Source organism: Miscanthus floridulus, chromosome 15, assembly GCF_019320115.1.
Source record: "Miscanthus floridulus cultivar M001 chromosome 15, ASM1932011v1, whole genome shotgun sequence".
Taxonomy (NCBI): domain Eukaryota; kingdom Viridiplantae; phylum Streptophyta; class Magnoliopsida; order Poales; family Poaceae; genus Miscanthus; species Miscanthus floridulus.
In genome coordinates, this window is record NC_089594.1 from 24,627,353 (window position 1) to 24,646,505 (window position 19,153).

Genomic DNA, 19,153 nt, shown 5'->3' on the forward strand with positions numbered 1-19,153 from the left:
TTTCTTATAGTGGAAAGACGTTTTCGGAAGAAACATGGACACGCTCCACTTTTGTGGTTGCTAAGGTCTATGCCATTTAGGGGCAGTGGAATTAATCGTTTCCCAAGAAATTTGCCCATGATAGGAGGCCTTTTCACTTCTGTTAACCGTATGCTAGACCTAAATTGTTTCAAAACAAGGACATAGATCAGTCGTGAGCATTGTGGTAGTTGTTTGTTTGCACCATTCAACTAACAACCATCTTCATTCTATGTAAAAAAACAAATTGTGGAAATAGGTGGGAAAATCAGAAACAACGTCTTCATTGTTTGCAAAAATTAAATAATTGTGGAAATAAGATGAGAAAATCGAAAATACAATCTATTGTTGTCTTTTGATCCGATGCAGGGAGCTATGCGGAGGGCACAAAAAGAAGAGGACTAGAGGAGACATCAAGGGCCTTTTTCCTCTTTTTTTGGGACAAGACCAGAAAAGACGAGAGCGTACATAAGCCACTTGTAGGCCCAGCTGTTTTTGGAAGAGGCAGTATACAAACGCTGATGACCTAGCGACAAATGGAACGGGTATTTTCTTTGGCCATGTTATCTCTACAAAATTCCTTCGTCTCATTTTCTTCTATAACTAAAAGAACAAAGTGTGGACATTTTTTGTGCGACATTTGTTTTGATTCGTCCGTCTGCTCACGCCTGCGATCATCTTCTTGATTGAATATTGCCTGTCATGTGATAGATTAATCACGGCAAAATAGGAAATAGAAAAATTATTGTGCTATCAATATACACATTGCATGTTTGCATGCACCAGCATACATGGCAACGGGCAAAAGGAAAGAGAATTAACACAGAAGGAAAAAGAATTAAGACAAATCTCCGTCTACCGGGTTGGAGTCGGCAGCGCATGGACGCTGCTCGACATCAAACTAGAGTTCTCTGTGGGGTCCATCGTCCACTGTCAAGACAAGTTATTGGCGATCGACTGCACTAGAGAAATCTCCGTCTGCAGCAGCAACGCAGCCGGCGCTACTCCAACCGCAACGCTGCTGCCATCGCTATCACCATCCTATGGGGCTCTGCCACCGCAGCTACCTAGAATCAAACGGTGAGCTGCACATTGTGGGTGCCATGGTGAGCACGTTCCACGAGACACAGAGCTTCACCTAAAGCAGCGCGATCTACAAGTGCAACATCCACGATCGTATGCCGGAGTGGTCCAGGGTGAGGGACATCGGTGATCAGACACTGTTCGTGTCTAAACATTTCAATGAAAGCTTCAGTGGAACAAGTGTATTCAAGTACAAGGAGAACAAAATCTGTCTGAGTCATTGTATGGGGATTCATACAACTTGGTCTATCGACCGGAGAACATTGATATTGCTACCGACAGCATCCGAAGTGAAGCCCGTCCAAGGAAAAGATGTAGGGTTCCGAGGCTCTAGGTTAGGATTCGACCCAATCTCTAGAAGCTCTAGAGTTTGTGAGCCTGCAACGCCGCGCACTCCGTGACTTTGTTAAATTCATAAACTTTACTTTTTGGATTAAATGTCGCTTTAACGTTGGTATTTAATTTAACAGTATTGTTATCTTATCGTGCGATCCGTGTGTTTTTACTTTTTAGTATAAATTGTTAGTTATCCCATAGCAACGCACAGATACTGTTACCTAGTCTATAGAAAAGAAAGGAAAGGAAAAAAAAAGAAATTGACCCGTACGCAATCGTCCATCGATTGTGTGTTTATCCGCAAAATCCTCCATGAGACCAAGTTTATATAGTACAAAGATATAAATACAATACCAAATATTACATCCATTCTCTTTTATAAGACGTGGCTGAACATGACATGGTCTCCTGAATTTTTTCTTGAGTTTATTTTTATAATAGAATATTAATATTTTTTAAATTTAGCAAAACTTTAGATAATTTGAATAATTGTATTCTTTAATTTCATGATAAAAATAGTATTGATATTGCATTTTCCTTAGATTTAGGTAAGAAAGAGACAGGTTGAAATGACTTGTGTGGTACCCTGTCCCAAGACTGCTGGACAACACGATAGGTTTGGCACTACTGGAAACATGAAATTCTCTGACGGTTTTGCATTTTTTTACAGTTATTGCATAAATCATTAGGTTAAATAGAATTATCTTGACGGTTTTTTAATACACACAGGAAAATTATATTATCTTGACGGTTCCTGAAAACACACAGGGAAATTAAATAACCGTTAGGGAAATTCCTAATTAACATGTGAGTGTTACAAGTCGACATGAAAAATGTGACACCGACAGGGAAAATTCATTTTGTTTGACGGTTATTCGACCGCCAGGGTAATTATCCTTTTATCCTGTCGGTTTCTAACCGTCAAGACAAATAATTTTCCTGCCAGTGAGGTATGATTTTTTGTCGCTTAAAACCGACAGAAATAAAAACCTATCCCTGACGGTTTTTAGTTTTCATGGTGGTTAAGCGCCGATAGGAAAATAAAAACAAATTTCCCTGACAGTGCCCCATTAGATATTTATTTATTTCCCTGTCGTACTAGTTGAATTTTCTAACGATATTTTCGTTTTCCCTGGCAGTATATCCACAGTCAAGGAAATTCGCGTTTCCAGTAGTGTGGGCTCGCTGAGACCACATCCACGGTCAGTGCACCTTGCTTCCTTATCCAAAAATAAATACACATCTCACATTTTGAGGAGTCAACCAATCTTAAGTTTGACCAAATATATACAAAAAGTATTAATGTTTATGATATCAAATATGCATCATTAGACTGAGCATGTCATGCATTTTCATAGAAAATATACTTATACATATAAATGTTAATATTATTTTTTCTATAAATAGTTAAACTTAAGATTAGTTGACTCCTTGCGAGATGTGCACTTATGTTTTGGGATAGAGAACTGGCTTCCATGGACATACTACAACACCTCCGAACTCCGATCCTTCTGCTGGCCCCAATGGATGCGGTGATTCGAAATGCATGTAGCGGCATGCATGGACTCAGATATTTCATATTTGTTGTTCTTTCTATTAATTTTACAGAAAAATAAACCACGCATGCATGGGGCTGCGATCGGGGCCGAGGAGCAATGATCATGACACAAAAATAAATCTAGCTCAATTGCATGCCTTTTTATTTCATACTAGTTAACATGCACGTGCGGCATGTGCCTAGAAAACATTTGTCATTTTTATTTGCCATTTTCTAGAAAACATGCGATCAAATTAATTCAGAATTGATTTTGGGCTATAATTTTAAGTGAGACAGATGTTTTGCATGTAATATTATAATGAAAGTACATATATATGAGATAAGAATACTCGTTTTGTACTTACATAATCATCGGGTGCACATGTACATTTGTATAAATCATGTCTCCTAGTGTTCTTTGCTCCAACGGAGTCTTGAACTCCTAAGGGAAGTGATGAGATCAGCTATCCATGGTCCAACATTTTGGTGCTCTAAAAAACCTCAGGGCATTCATGCATTTCCTACAAGAAAATTTTGTATGTACTATAAATATTTTTGTTTCAAGTATTATATCTCCAAAACTGAAATAAGATTAAATAAAAGTATTGAATGTACTGGTATCACATCTCTAATACATCTGTAAAGACAATATTGTTTGTGCTCTTTCCAGTGGGGTCAACATCCTTATTTATGTTGGCCAAAACACATGTGCTCTTAGGAGAAACACCTCTTGACAATGCTACATACAATTGGCCACGGGAGAAAACTGGTTTAGGGAGATAAACACCAACATTTGGTATTATCTGACCCTGGGCTTTATTTATAGCCTTGCATGATCTCCATTAACTATTTCAGCATCAATTGAATTGTTCTGGAATCCTCTAATGACCAACCTAGTGCCATTGCAAAGACCTGTTGTGAGGATTAAGATTACGTAGTAGGATAACAGGACAGTCTTTTTTACCTTAAGCTCATGAGGAGGCAACCCATTAGGTGTAATAGAATTTAGAAAATCAAGAGGGTAATTATTCCTTGTATCATCATCCACTGAGTCAAAACTATAGAATACCTTCTCATCTCCGAGAAACTTCTCGATCATTATTGCATTCATTGCATTGGCATGCTCATTGTAGTAGAAAGAATCGCACGTTCGCGCATATAATCTGCAGAGGTGCAATTTTCCTTGAGTTTGGGAAACACCTTTTCGATAAGGTTGTCAATTGGATTGTCTTTTGAACTTATTTTATTTGCATTCTTACTAGAATCTTGCCTCCATTCCACAATGATATCATCAGGCAATTGAACATAGGTATCACCAAATGTTTTTTCTGTTTCGTTTCCAATTGTTATATTTTTCAAGACAGAGAGGGAGTAGCATGTACCGAGTCAATGCATATTGCAAAAATATACATATGACATCAAATGAGTATCAGCAAAACTTTTTCCATTGAATATATTTTTTGTAATAGGCCTATTTAATACCACAAATATTAATATTTTTCTATAAACTTAGTTAAACTTTAGACAGTTTGACTAGTTGTATTATTTAATACTCATGACAAAGATAGTATTGATATTGCAGTTTCCTTGGTGTCGAAATGACCTGTGGTGCCCTGTCCTAAGCCTGCTAGCTAGACAGCAGGATAGGTTTGTACTTCCTTGGTTCCAAAATAAATACACATCTTCTATCTTGAGGAGTCAACTAATCTTAAGTTACACCTTACTTCCTTGGTTCCAAAATAAATGCACATGTTCTATATTGAGGAATCAACTAATCTTAAGTTTAGTCAAATATATGATATCAAATACGCATCATTAGACTAATTATGTCATATATTCTCATAGTAAACTTGTTTATAGATATAAATGTTAATAGTATTTTTTATATTCTATAAATCTAGCTAAACTTAAGATAGTTGATTCCTCGAGGAAGTTGCTTGCAATCGTCGACTCATTGACAGAAAAATAAATCACTCATGCATATTGCAGAGGGCCGGGGAGCAATAATCATGACACAAAAATAAATTCAGCTCAATTGCATGCCTTTGTATTTCTTATAATGTGGAATACAAATAAAATGACAAGCATTGATCCCTTGAGTGGACCGATTACATTATTACAGATCCATCGATCGGTGGATCCATGGAGCACCATGGGTGATTTAGCTTGTCGAACTTTGTCGGAGGCCAAACAAAAAGGGGAAACCAAATTTCATGGACAGGCATATGCATAGTACATATAGATAGATGCATGATCTATCGTCCATGCATGGATAGGCAGATATCACCAGGTACGAGCATTTATGGGATGTCCCGCTTCCTGATCCAGGTTAGGGTCCCTGGGTCCCTGCTCTTTGGCGATCGCAGCGCAATTCTTCATGCACTCCTCCGTGCTCATGCCGAGTGGGCCTGTGACCTCGGCGCACCCGGCCTTGCAGTCCATGGCGGCCGCCGGAGGGGCAGCCTCCAGCGCGAGCGCGACGAGCAGCAGCGCCGCCACGACGAGGACCATCTTCTTGGACGCCATCTTTGAAAGCTTGTCTTTTTGTGGTGGCTGTTGGTTTTATTGGTGCGAGATGTTGTATCTAGTGCCTAGGCTTGTATAGGCCAGGAAGTAGTAAATTGGGAAACAGCGAGCGTGTATGTGAGGCCATGAGAGCTTCGCGCTCTACCGTGCAACTGTGTGCGTGCATACGTGTGCTTTTGAGCATGTGTGTCCGGAGACAGGTGCGAGCGTGCGGCGTTCCCATTACAGGGGATCCTAGAAAATAGAAAAGCTATATATTGCGTGTGTGATGTGTTTAGCTTCGTCACCGTTGGATCCGCACTCCCGACATCATCTATGCCCTTCGTAGGACCGCACGCGTCCTCCTGCTGTTGTCTCTGTTTTGTCAATGACTTCCAAGTGAGCCCCACGTTAAGGCGTTCCTGGAAATCGCACCTTTGATTTGTTTTTTCTTAGAGCATCTTCACGAGACTCTCCATATCTTTTCTAAATGCTAGGAATAGAAATTTTGATGAAAAACTACCCTTCAACAACTTTTTTAAATGGTCATCCAAATATAGCCATCTTCTATTCCGGATTTTTCGCTAGGCCAAAAATAGAAGACCAGAATGACTCTCTAGAGTGCGCATGAGATATAGCAAAACTATTGAGGAGTGAAAAGATATAGAAAGCGATTTTTATGCAACTGGCTCTCCAAACGATGATTTAGATAGTAAGATTTAGAAAGGCTCTTGGAGATGCTCTTAGATCAGTTTTAATGGAATTTTCACGTGACTTTATTTGCATTTCCACTTAGGCGAGTCTTAGAAGAGAGGAGCTTCATCTCTTAGCATGATTATCAACTCTACATGAGTTATTAAATTAAATGTCTATAAAACTATAGAATAAAACTATACATTTGAGGATGGATGTTGCATCTATGTTTCATTACCTTTTAGATGTACTCCATCCGTTTTAAATTATAAGTCGTTTTGAATGTTTTGGTATATAAAATTTGCTATGTATATAGACATACGTTATATATAGATGCATAACAATATGAATGTACCAAAAAAGTCAAACGACTTCGGTACGCCTAGTGCCCGGGCGTCCGGACAGAATGTCATGTCCGGACGCGGCTCTGACACCTATGCCACTCCCGTGTCCGCATTCCGCCTCACTCCCCGCAGTCTCGCCCCTAGCACCCGCGCCCGCGTCCATTGTAGGGACACGAGCCCCCTCTCCCGCCCCGTGCCCCGCACAGCAACAGCCACCGGCCACTGCCGTGTAGCACCCCGATCCACTTTTGCAACATTCAGATGAAACATTTGCAACATACGTCTAAAACAGATGTAACATTTGGAACATATAGTTGAAACACCATTGCAACATGTGCAACATCCCAATCTACTTTTGAAACATCCGGATGCAACACTTGCAACATACTCCCTCCATCCAAAAAACATGCAATTCTAGCACAGTGTCATGGTTTAGTATCACAAGTTTAATTAATTATAGAAAAAATATCAATATTTATGATATCAAATAAATACCATTAGATTAATTAGCAAATGTATTTTATTAATAAATTAATTTGAAGTCATAAATATGAAAAGTATTCACTAGAAATTTGGTCAAACATAAACTACTTTTGTCGGCGCACAACCCGTAGTTGCATGTTTTCTTAGATAGAGGGAGTACAAAAGAAGACAGATGAAACACTTGAGACATATGTCTGAAACATTTGCAACATACGTGTACAAAAAACAGATGAAACATTGGGGATATATACTTGCAGCATACGTGTACAACCATTGCAACGTATGCAACATCCCGATCTACTTTTGCAACATCCGCATGAAATAATTGAAACATACATCTAAAATAACTGAAACACTTGAAACATGGGCTTGTAACATATCTAAAAAGCATCCATAAACACTTGAAACATAGCATCGCCACGCGTCCATGACCTACCTAGTGGGCAACTGTGGTGGTGCGGGCTCGCTAGATGGTGTGCGCCCGCACGCCCGCCATGCCCGCCATCGGCCGAGGGAGAGGAGACGATATCGGATCTGGGGAGGGCGCCATCGACCGAGGTCGAGGAGGGTTAGCGGCTTGCTTGGATCTCATCGAGGTGTGGGATAGAGCCACCAGATCTGCAGGCATTTGACGCACCCAGTGGGTAAGGACGCCGGGGTGGGGGAGAAGGATGCCAGGTGGGGGAAGGAGCCGCTGGGGTGGGGGAGGAGGACACCGGGGTAGGAGAAGGAGGACACGGGGTGGAGGAAGGAGCCACCGGTGAAAAGTCCCTAGTTTGGTTTTGGTAATTGAGTGACAACCTAGATGGACTAATGTGTTTAAATAGTGAAGATACACAGGTGATTAGTCCATAGGTACACTTGTGTGAGCAACTCATGCCATGACGGTGAAGATGGACTTTAGATTTATTGCAAGGCTCACACATATGATGAAGGATCTCATTGCATATGAGACATGACATGGAGTAATGTGACTAAGGTGGAGAAGATCAAGACAAGATTTGGCTTGATGGATAGGTTGCAAGAGTGAAGGGCAAGTTGGAGGCTTTGGAGCGATGGACCGGGTGGCGGTGAAGCTTGAGCAAGACTTGGCACCGATGGACGAAGGTAATGGTGAAAAGCAAGTGAGGTCAAGATCGATGAACCAACAAGGTCATGTGATGATATGAAGTGGATCATATCATTTGTGATATGGTTTGTGCATGTGTTGCATCAACACCGAAGGAGATGAAATGGAATGCGCAAGGCAAAGGTATATTTGTAGGGCATTTCATTTCACCGGTCATAGGTGAGTAGAGAAGTTTATGATCAGGTTTAGAATAGATGGTCGTACTATCAAGAGGGGCAAACATGTTTGCATATCGGTCATCTAGTGCCACTCGAGTGATCTAACTTTGCTTTATTTCTAGGATCGAGTGGCGTGGCAAGTTGAGTGGCTAATCCTTTGAAAAATGATTGTGAAAATGTCAACACACATGCACATGGTGGTGTACACTTGGTGGTGTTGGCACATTTGCTAAGGAGAAGTTGTTGGAGTTGAATTGGATCAACTTGGAGAAGCGAAGAAGGTTTTTCGATGTGCTCCGAACTATGTGATGGCTATTGGATTGGAATTCTATGTTGACCCATTTTTCTTTAGATCAAATTTTCTAGTAGGTTGTATATCCCTCTGAGTAAGCTTTCCAAAATGTCTAGGATCATCGAATTCGGAGTTCGGAAGCTAAGAGTTATAGCTATTTTAGCGTTGAATGGTCTGTGACTGGACTCTAAGACCTGTGTGTCCGGTTAGTACCTACGAGTCCGGTCAGAGAGTCCGATCAGTGTTTCTTTCATGTGTAGAAGTGACCGGACGCTAGGGGAGTCCTATCAGTGATGACCTGACGTGTTCGGTCATCAAAAGAGCTCTTTGGAACCTCTCTAAAAGTGACCGGACTCTGAGAGAGTCGAGTCCGGTCATGGGAGAAAGCGGAGTCCGGTCAGTTGTGCAGAGATGTGTTGGTAACCAGATTCGGCTTGGGCATGTCCGGTCAGTTGAACCTAGGCACTGTCCAGTCAGGAATATGCGCGTGCGGGAGCTAGCCGTTGGAGCCCAATGGTCAGGCTTCGAAAGGAGGGGATGCATGGCATCATCCTAGCGATCAGACTCTAGTGACCTGCATGTCTAGTCGTTATGACCTACGAGCTCGGTCAGTGCATGTTTTGCCCAGTGAAGGGGCAATGGCTCTTTTAGCCCTTGGGGCTATAAATAGAAGTGGTGGCCAGCCTTAGGATGGTTGCTGAGCACCCTCACGCCTATGTGGCTTATGTAGGAGTGCTTGGATGCCCTCTAACTCACTTGTGCTTGCAAGAGTGCGAATCGATTGCGAGTGAGTGTGATTCTAGTGCGTTGCATTGTGAGATTGCATCGAGTGGCACTAGGTGCTCGAGTTCCAAGCCGGTGGTGCTTGTTACTTTTGGAGGTTGCCACCTCCTAGATGGCTTGGTGGATGTCTCTGTCGAAGCATGCAAAGAAGATTGTGCGGTGCTCCGGAGAAGTGATTGTGAGGGGTGTTGTGCTCGCCCCGCGGGAGCCACAAAGAGCAACTCTAGTTGAGCAGTGTCATTGAGCTATCCTCATTTGTGGGTAGGTTCTTGCGGTGCCCAACGTGTGGACTTGGCGGGTGATGCCAATTAGCCACCGAACCACCAAGTAAGCGGTCGACACAACTGGGGACAAGCTTAGTGGCAACCAAGTGAACCTCAGGATAAAAATCACCGTGTCATCCTTGTCTTTCCGTTGCTTTGCATCCCCTTTACACAAGCTTGTATTTACATTCATATACATTGTGCTTGTGTAGTTGCTCTTGTAATTAGTTAGCTTGTATAGCTTGCTAGTTATCTTCTTGCTTGTGTAGCATAGAAGTAGCTTTTACGTGACTAATTTGGTTTGAGTAACCTTGTTAGTCACATTGCTTAGTTTGTGTAGCTAAGTATTTTGTGCTCTCTAATTTGGCTTGTGTAGCCTTGTTATTGAGCATTGCTAGTGAGCTTAGGTGGCTTTGTGCTTTTGCTTACTAGATTGTGTAGGTGCTCCCCGGTTTGCTTGAAGTACTAGTTGTATTGGTTTGAGTGACCTTGCAAGCTAGAATTGGATAGGTGAGCACTAGCTAGCCCGGCACCTTTGTTGGCTCTTTAGAATCTTTATAAGGTGCTTATGAACTTAGATAGAGAGGTGTAGTCTTGGCTAGACCGATAGTTTAATTCAGCATTTGTTTCGGTTAGTCCGACGCGATTAAGTTTTAGAAAGGACTATTCATCCCCCTCTAGTCCGCCTTCTTGGCCCTACAACCAGAGTGGTAGAGGAGCACACCGAGGGTGGGAGAAGGAGTCGCCGCCGACCAGGGAAGCAGCGATGACCACATCATCGGCTGTGGGGTAGGACACGAAGGGACAAGAATGTGGAGGGGCGCAAGCGTGTAGGAGTGAACAGTGGGGAGGCGTCTGTCCGTCCAGTTGTCTTAATCATATCATTATCGAAGCGACTTATATTTTGGAACGGAGGGAGTAGCAGTCTTGGAAACAATGTCATGAAACTCTTTATTGAGAATGGCCTTAGAGCAAGTATGATAATGATCTTATAGTCAAGCTAGTCAACATTATTGCTGATGTGGAGAAAAGAAGGGACGAGAGATTGAGCGGGAGAAGAACTTGGCTCATATGCAAACAATATGTTGCCCACGTGATTTGTTTGGCTTCGTCACTCAATTTTGCCACTGTTGGATCTGCCAATGCGCGCTTCATCGGACCAAACACATCATCCTCTTCTGTCTTTGTTTTATTTGCAACTTCCAAGTGGGCCCCATATGTGTAAAACTAGAGAATGAATGCCATAAATATGAATTTTAATATGGATCTAGTGTTCTTTAGCGAAGGTTTGACTGGATTTAAGGAGAGTCCGAAATTTGACTTTTTTATCAGCTCCTCGGATGGATGAATGGAGACAACCAATGCGTAGAGCTCATTGAATACTTTTTATTTTGACTATTTATTCACAGTATCGGACTTTGGATGATAGAGCTATGTTAATTTTTGGATTTAAGCATAAAAAATAGAATGTTGCATCACCGTAGCTACGGTGCCATACAGGTATTGGTCGATCCCTTTTCAGCCTTGTTTGGATGCACATGTATTCATCTCAATCCACGTGTGTTGAAGTGGATTAGAGTGGAATTAAACTAAGTTCCATTCCAATCCACTCCTACACATGGATTAAAGTGAATACACATGCATCCAAGCAAGGCCTTTCATGTGCCGTTATGAGCCCCAGTTCAGTTTCAGAGTCTTTCAGGATGAGCTTTGATTTTTTTTTCTTTTTTCTCTTTGGCTTCTTTACTAGTAGCATCATATTCCTTGGTAGCCCTGGCCCCTGGCCAATATCCCCACGGACCGTTCCTATCTTTTCCATACAGAAGAAACACGAATAAAATAGGAGGAGGTCGAAGAAAATAGGAGGAGGCTGAGAGAGGAACTAGGGTTCCGCTGCCGCTGTCGTCGCCGTGTCCGCTTTTCCTCTCGCAAAAATCGGTTAGGCACCATCTCATGTCTCTGTTTTCCAATCAATCTCTCGTTCCCCTCATTGTCCATGATCGATTTGACATGTTTGGAGTAGACTAGGATGGTGAGGGGGTTAAAACGGCAAGAATTCTCGTGCGGTGGAGGAGGGAAGAAGAAGAGAAGAGAAGGAAGGAATAGATGCCGGCCGTTTCATCGGCGCGCTTGCTATACGTGGTTGCCCTAGGTGAGACGCCAAATCATGATCCAATTGATTTGATCAAATTTCATGGATTAAATCGCTTGTTTGGATGAGGTTTAGTTGGAGCAGTCCCCAAAATTCATTTCGTCCATGTTCTGAAATCCCATCATATCGAGCAGTCTCTGTTCATATTTATTTTAAGATATCTTAGAGGCCTTAATAAATTTTGTCACTGTTGACAAAGTTGTAGAGTACTTCACTACTTTCTTTTGACACCAAGATCCTCCTCATGGCCTCTATATTTTGGAAGATATTATCATTTAAAATAGATTGTTTTTCAGTGATGAGTTTTTTTATAGTTTTATATACAATCATTTTTTTATCATCGTAATGGACGAATTGAACTTGTGATCCAAATATAAGTTTACTGTTGTGTTTTGGTCGTTAGAAAAGTTCATTAAGTTCAAAGGTTGTTTATGCCATCATAGAGATCTCTTATGGTGAATCTTAATATAGCAAAGCTGTATATAACGGAGTTTTACATCTGGTCAATTGTGATAATTTTTTGATGTATGGTTAAAACTGTATGAAATTGAGAAGCAACAGTGTTGCTGAGACAAAGTGCATTGGTAGTGGCTTAATCTATGGGCTTGGATGTTTTTGTGCGTATGTCATTGTTGTGTAATGGTGTTGGTACTGAGTATTACTTGTGATCAGGTGGTTTGCCATTGGAGGTGCCTAGCTCTTTTGATCAATCATCGATAAAGGGAAGTAAACAGTGGAGCCGTGGTCCACGTGCTTTAGCTTTGTTGTTTGAATTGCCTCCACTAAATTTCAGTTTATCACACTAGATAGATAATCTGAAATCGAAGTTATTTATTTACTTTGAAGTATGCTATTTTTTCATAGCTTGTGATATTACTCTCTAAATTATGAATTACTGAGGTATATATGAAGTATGTGAAGTGCATACATTGCAACATTTACATTTGCACTCTTCCCGTTGATATGCATTTGAAGAAACCGTAGCCGAATTGGTGCAGTAAGTACCAGTACGTCAACGCACATTGATGAGCATTGTGGTTGCAGCCCTCACTCCCTCTTCTTGGGACGTGTGGGTAGAAGTGAAGTCATGCATTGCATTGCATTGCATTGCAGCATTTGCATTTGCACTCTAAAGTATATTTATATTTTTATGAAGCAGTTGATGTATCTATTATCACATCATCGAAATTTGATGCTAAATCATACTGTGATTTAAACAACTTGGTTAAAGCAGTTTGCTTGCTGAGGTTTTCTATAAACCTCATACGCTTGTTTCTCTCCATCTCAGGTACTTGAGCTTTGAGGATGCTTATTAGCAGGATGGAAGTAGCATGCACACATGTTGTACACTTCTGTAACATGCTAGTTGGTTTTAGAGTCTGTTTGTATGTTGTAATAAATATATGAGGCTTGTTGGTTAGGTTTGAGGATGCCTTTTCTTATGTTATCGTAGGAGACTCAATTTAATGTTCAATTTAGATGATGGTTGATACTTCCGTGTTCTCTGATAATGTGTTCTTGTTACAGTGTAGTGTGGTAATACTCTAGAAGGTGGTTGTTGTTTTCCTTCTGGGGTGTTACAATATATCATGTGTTTTTAGGAACCATGCCATTAATTTCCCCTTAGCCAACTTTAACTTCTCACTCATTTCTCGTTGTCTGGTCTCCCCTCTCTCTTCATTTCGCTCGAGGTGAGTTTGGCCAGCAGAGATTATCCACGATGATTCCGTTTCCTTGGTGAGTTTTGTTTGATATCTGCTCTACAACTATTGAATCTATTTTTTTATTTTTTTCTAGTGTGTGTACATATGTGTTCTTGAGTTTCACGTTTCTGTCCCTTATGTGACTTTGGCCGAGTGATCTTCATTGTTGTCTAATCTAGTCTCTAGATTTGTTATTTTTCCTTTTGTATGTTGGATCTCATAGATTCGGTCATGTGCCTTCGTGTGATTTTGGTATTGCTTTGTTTTTTCGAGGTCAGACATACTCTTGTTCATTTCCTTCCTTTCGCCTTGTTTTGGTTTCAACGAAGTGGATTTCATTTCCTTCCTTTCGCCTTTCTAGATTTATACTCAGTCATTGGACTATAATGGACCTAAACTGTGTAGTCATTCACATAAAGCCTCTCCTGATCAAGTGCCATTTGATTGTACTCACATCTTTCTATGTGAATTTGCTCTTGAGTCACAACACGGACAACGAATTCTGGTTTCATTCTTGTTCATTTGCATGCTTCTCTGCGGCTTCAGTGAATCCATTCACTTCAACACGGAAAAGTGGCCACCTTAATGAACCATGCATACAAGAGTTCTTGTCCATGTTTTAAGACATTAAATAAAGGAAAAAGTTAATTGATATATGTAACAGTAACCAGTATATAAAACGTCCCCTAATTAAACAATTAATATTCATTTTACAACTATAATCAACAAAACTTAAAGAAATTAGCTTAAAACTATTAATATTGAACACATTATTGATACAGACTTAATCCCTACTTAAAAACTAACTACTACTCCAGAAAAGTTAGTACATGGCCACTAAATCAGGATAGAATCTTGCTACCCTACTAAATTTGACATTCAAAGTTTTGGTCTAATTTCTTTTATAAACGCAATCTCTTATAACTGTGCGACGTTTGTTTTGGTCAGCCTCTCCCACCCTGTGCGATACCACGGCTCCGTCGTACGCCGACAAGGAAGGTGGGATCGTGGGTTGTCGTTCCCTTCCTTGCGCCTCCGCGGTTCCGTGCGAAGATAAGGAAGGTGGGATCGCAATCAACAGCGAGGCAATCACGCACAATCACCATCGAGTGATCGGCCTCGGTGACCAAAACAGCGAACCCGCCGTCCGTGAGCCGTGAGATTACGCGCGCCGTGAGACCTCGCCGCCGTCCGCGACCAAGTACGACGCCGCGACATGCGCCTCCGCCTACTACCCTCATCAACGCAATCAATCCCACCACCAGTGCCCTCACACGATCACATCACCCTCGTGAGCAGCGTGGGGGCGCGGCTCCGTGACCGCTCGGAGGCGCAGCCTGGGGGCGCGGCTTGGGGGTTTCGAGCGTCCGGCGACGTGCGGTGCTCGGGCGCTCGAGCATGGTGCCCGGCGTGCGGCCGTGCTCGCTGCGCCGCGGCGCTGTCTTCTCCTGTCCTGCGTTCCTCCCAGGGCTTCGAGCGTGCGGCGACATCCGTCGCTCGGCCGCTAAGTCGCGGTGGCCGGCGTGCAGCGGACGCCCATCCACCCGGCCACTACCGGCTGAAGCATCGTCCGGCCGCCTACCTCCAGGACGCTCATACCACAGGAGGCAGCGCCGCTCTGTTTCCCTCTTGTCTCAGCAGGTGAGCATCCATCAATTGATCCTGATGATCAATCCTCTATTGCGGTAGCACAAAGCATAGTAACGGTGCTTGGTGAAACCTCTTCTGCTGGCTGCAGATCATTGCCCTCTTGGTGTTGATGCACTGCTGCTGGTTTTGTGAAGGGAGAAGGCAAGAAGGGGCATCAGGTTGTTTTTTATCTGCTTCAGGTATTGAATCGAAGCACATTTTCCATCTTTGCTATTCGTTTAGCCCTGTCTGATTAGCCCTGTCCATATACTGTATGGCAGAATAAGCAGCACTGTAATAGATCGAAGTCTATTTTGAGGAACTTTAGCTGTCGAATTGGAATCTCCCATAGTAACAAAAGTTATAGAACTTTCAATTACCTTTCCAACGAGTATTTAGACGCATTTTTTCGTTGAATACTATGAGAGATATCACGTTCTGAATATTACTGTCTCTGATAGAGTACACATTTAGTTTCGACCATCAATTTTGGGTGTCAATTTAGAAGTTCGTCAAGGCTAAATTGGTCCAGTGTGCTATGGATGTTTTTGTAGTACTTTGTATGATCTTTCTATCGAGTATTTTAACTCTATTTTTGGTTGGATGGATTGGGAGATATGATTTTTTTTGTCCTTCGGTAGGTTGTTATAAAAATGGGAATATGGTGATGTTTGACCTTGGTTTGAATACCAAAGTTGTAGCTCATTCAGTGTAGATGCTTGGGGAGTATTTGTTATTATCACTGTTATGGTTTTAAGTATACAAAAAACACGAAGAGCGCTGCTGCTGTTTTATTGGGGTGAAGCGGGGTTGTTTTCGTCGGTTGTTGGATTATGTAGCTAAAATAAGAAAATGTTATCTCTTTTGCTTTCCAACATGTTGCAGGTATATAAGGAGCAGATCAGTGATCTGTCAAACTATCTTAGTGTGTCATGCAGGTATATTTATCTACTAGGAAATTATTCTGAAACTGTTTTGGGGGAAAGAAAATTCGTCTTCCATATGGAAATTATCTTAGTGTCTGGAGCTGCTTTTCGCACCCACAGAAATGTTTCTAGGCTACATGGTTGAATTGTCCCGCTGAATAGCCTTAGCCTGAAATGGTTCTAACAATAATAATCTATTTTAACCGTGCTACAGCTCCTTCGAATCGGACACCAACAGTAAGGAGCTACAACATCGACAGATCATTCTTGTGACTCTGAAGGTGATCTCTGGTTTCAAATTCAAATTCACATATATCTTATCCCCTAATTTAATTCCTTTTTGAGAAACTAATGGATTTGGAAATGTGGAAGCAGACAAAAGACATTGCACACATGGTTCAGATTATAAAGCAAGGCCTTTTTTTTTGTTACTTCACATTGATCTATGCAATAGTGATGGATGCAGCAGGTTCATATTAGGCACCAAGATGGCAAGATAGAATAGGTTGCTGAGTTGCACATGTATGGGAAAAATGAGTTGATAATATAGGAATGAAAAACATATAGTACTGACCTAGAGGAAAACATTGAAATCAATCACCCTACCGTTCTCTTTGCATTTATGCAGTACCTCTTTGCATTTTTACTGTTTTTAGGCAGCAGTAGCAGCACCAAACCTCTCTCTTTGCTCTTTCACTTTGTGCTAACAGCAGCAGCCATCTCATGTCCCTGATCTGCAGGTCAAGTAGCAGCAGCAGCTAGCCCAGGAACAACAGTTCTCGCTGCAGCAATTGTTCATTCAGTGGTTGTCAGTGCAGGGTGCATGGTATTTGTTCTTGGCAGCTTCTAGGCATTGAATCCATACTTGGTAATTAGTGGTTTGGTTAGGCTTCTAGCTAGAGCTATTTTCATTGAGTTATCTTGCTTGTGTTTAGTACTTCTCAATTAGCTCTCGGATTAATAATTCTCATATTAATTCTCGATTAGCTATTTTCAGTGAGTTATCTTGCATGGCTCATTTGATTAATTTTGTTCCCTATAATTTTTTTAGAGTATAGATATATACAGTACAGAGAGTATTGTCCTTAATTTTATCGTGGCACAAATCTTTGTATTCCTCACCTATGCTGGGCACTTGGACTCATGCCTGATATTTTGGCATGTGTCATAGTACACAGGTATACTACATAACTTGTATCTGTATTTTCATTTCCTTGCCTCCTCTGAACCTTTCAATGCTGATGGTGGTTGTATAAATGTTTGCTCTTGTGCTTTTTGGCAGCCACTTGAAGAACATGTGAAAGTGAAGCACGCACAATTATGTCTTGTTCCGGTAAAAATGTTGCTTGCTCAAGTGTTTTTTAAAATAAATCAAATCTGCATCATGCAACAGCAATGCTGACTTTGATTTTATTTGGCAGATACCAAATATTATTAATCTCCATGATGTCAGAACATTTGGCACATCCCTTTGTTGCTCGGAGTATGTCATGAAATTATTTGTATGCATGATTGCCAAATTCTCATTTGACATGGTTAACCTGAAATCTTTTCTCTCTTTATAGGATCAGAAGGCTCATGAAGCTATTTTGAGAGTGTTAGACCTTAAGTGGCATGCCACTGGACCAAAGTATTATAAGCTCTTCCAGTTGGCTTCATTTCTAGGAATACTTACGTGTATTATTTCTTCATGCGTGCAATGTGGTTAAAGTTGCTCGAGAACCCCAATTGTCTCAATGGACTAAAAAAGCCAGCAGATGTGATAGATTGAAATCTCCAGTTGGTTTGTTGATCATTTTAACTACTGTTTCTAATACCGAATCGACTCTCTTAGCTTATATATAACAACCAGTGCTTGATATTGTGGCATGAAAATCCTTTTTAGGTTAGGATTGCTATGGTTGGAAAGTATACTGGCCTGTCAGATTCCTACCTATCTGTTATCAAGGTGCCATTACTATTTTATATCTCATAACGCAGATACAATTTTGAACCAAACTGGTGGGCCTTATCTGTTTCTTCATCTTCTGTCAGGCTCTTTTGCATGCGTCGGTTGCTTTGGACAGGAAACTTGTGGTGGACTAGGGTTCCTTCCTGTGATCTTGAAGATTCTACAGCAGAAGAGGTCAGTTTTATTTATGCCTTATCAATTCTTCTTTTCTATATCTTAGAGAATTAACTGATTAATTGGGATACCGTCGCATTTGCAGACTTCCTGATGCTGCCTATGAAAAAGCATGGGAGTCGCTAAAGGTAAGCATAGAATGCCCTCTTGTGACATGCCACTAGCCCACAATATAGAAATCTGAACGAATTTTTGCACCTCAGGGTGCAGATGGTGCCAGGAGGTTTTGGAGACAGAGAAGTCCAAGGGAAAATTCTTGCTGCAAAATATGCGCGAGAATTCCATATCTTGCCATTTGCTTGGACATGTAAATTGCAGTGATTGAATTTGCACGTTCTATAGTGAAGTTGCACGGTGCTAACAGCACAGAGTTATCTTTGTATTCCGAAGTGAGAAAATAATAAATAAATGTCACTTTAACATTAATATTTAATTATTACAGTATTATTATCTTATAGTGCGATCTGTGTGTTTTTAGTATAAAAGTTTTAATGTCCCGTGGCAATGCATGGACACGCTATCTAGTAGAGAGAAAATCAAAACCTTAATGGGGAACCATCTTTAGTGCCCGTCTCTGGAGTTTGGACGGCCCGTCCCTTCTGCTCGCCCCAATGGACGATGTGGTGATTCGAAATGCCTACAGCATGCATGGATATTTCATAGTATATATTTATTGTTGTTTTAATTTTACAGAAAAATAAACAACGCACATGCATAGGCCTGGAGCAATAATCGTGACACAAAAATAAAGTTGGCTCAATTGCATGCCTTTGTATTTCTTAGAGTTAACAATAGTCCCTGCATTCACAACCCTGAAACCACGAGATAGTTTCTCTAGTCGTCATGTTAACAAGAAACCCCTCCTACAAACCATGCCCCTCAGCGCGCTTCGCTTCTTATGCCCACCTCTGATCTCTCTGTGATATTCTCTCTACATTTTTTTTCTCTCCCATGCTCTCTCTTTCCGTTTCTCCATACCAGATGCGCAGCAACG

General features: G+C 41.4%; 1 long non-coding RNA gene across 4 annotated transcripts; it reads left to right on the forward strand.

Annotated features, from left to right (window-relative positions):
* Positions 1-14,479: 14,479 nt before the first annotated feature.
* LOC136509051 (uncharacterized) lies at positions 14,480-18,615 on the forward strand. Of its 4 annotated transcripts, none has more exons than XR_010772202.1 (9): positions 14,480-15,120; positions 15,218-15,308; positions 16,249-16,315; positions 16,775-17,212; positions 17,317-17,367; positions 17,456-17,517; positions 17,600-17,982; positions 18,069-18,287; positions 18,363-18,615. It is a non-coding gene; the product is annotated as an uncharacterized lncRNA (long non-coding RNA). The 4 variants fall into 4 exon arrangements; XR_010772203.1 differs by having other exon boundaries at positions 16,775-16,860; positions 17,086-17,367; XR_010772204.1 differs by having other exon boundaries at positions 16,775-16,860.
* Positions 18,616-19,153: the final 538 nt, after the last annotated feature.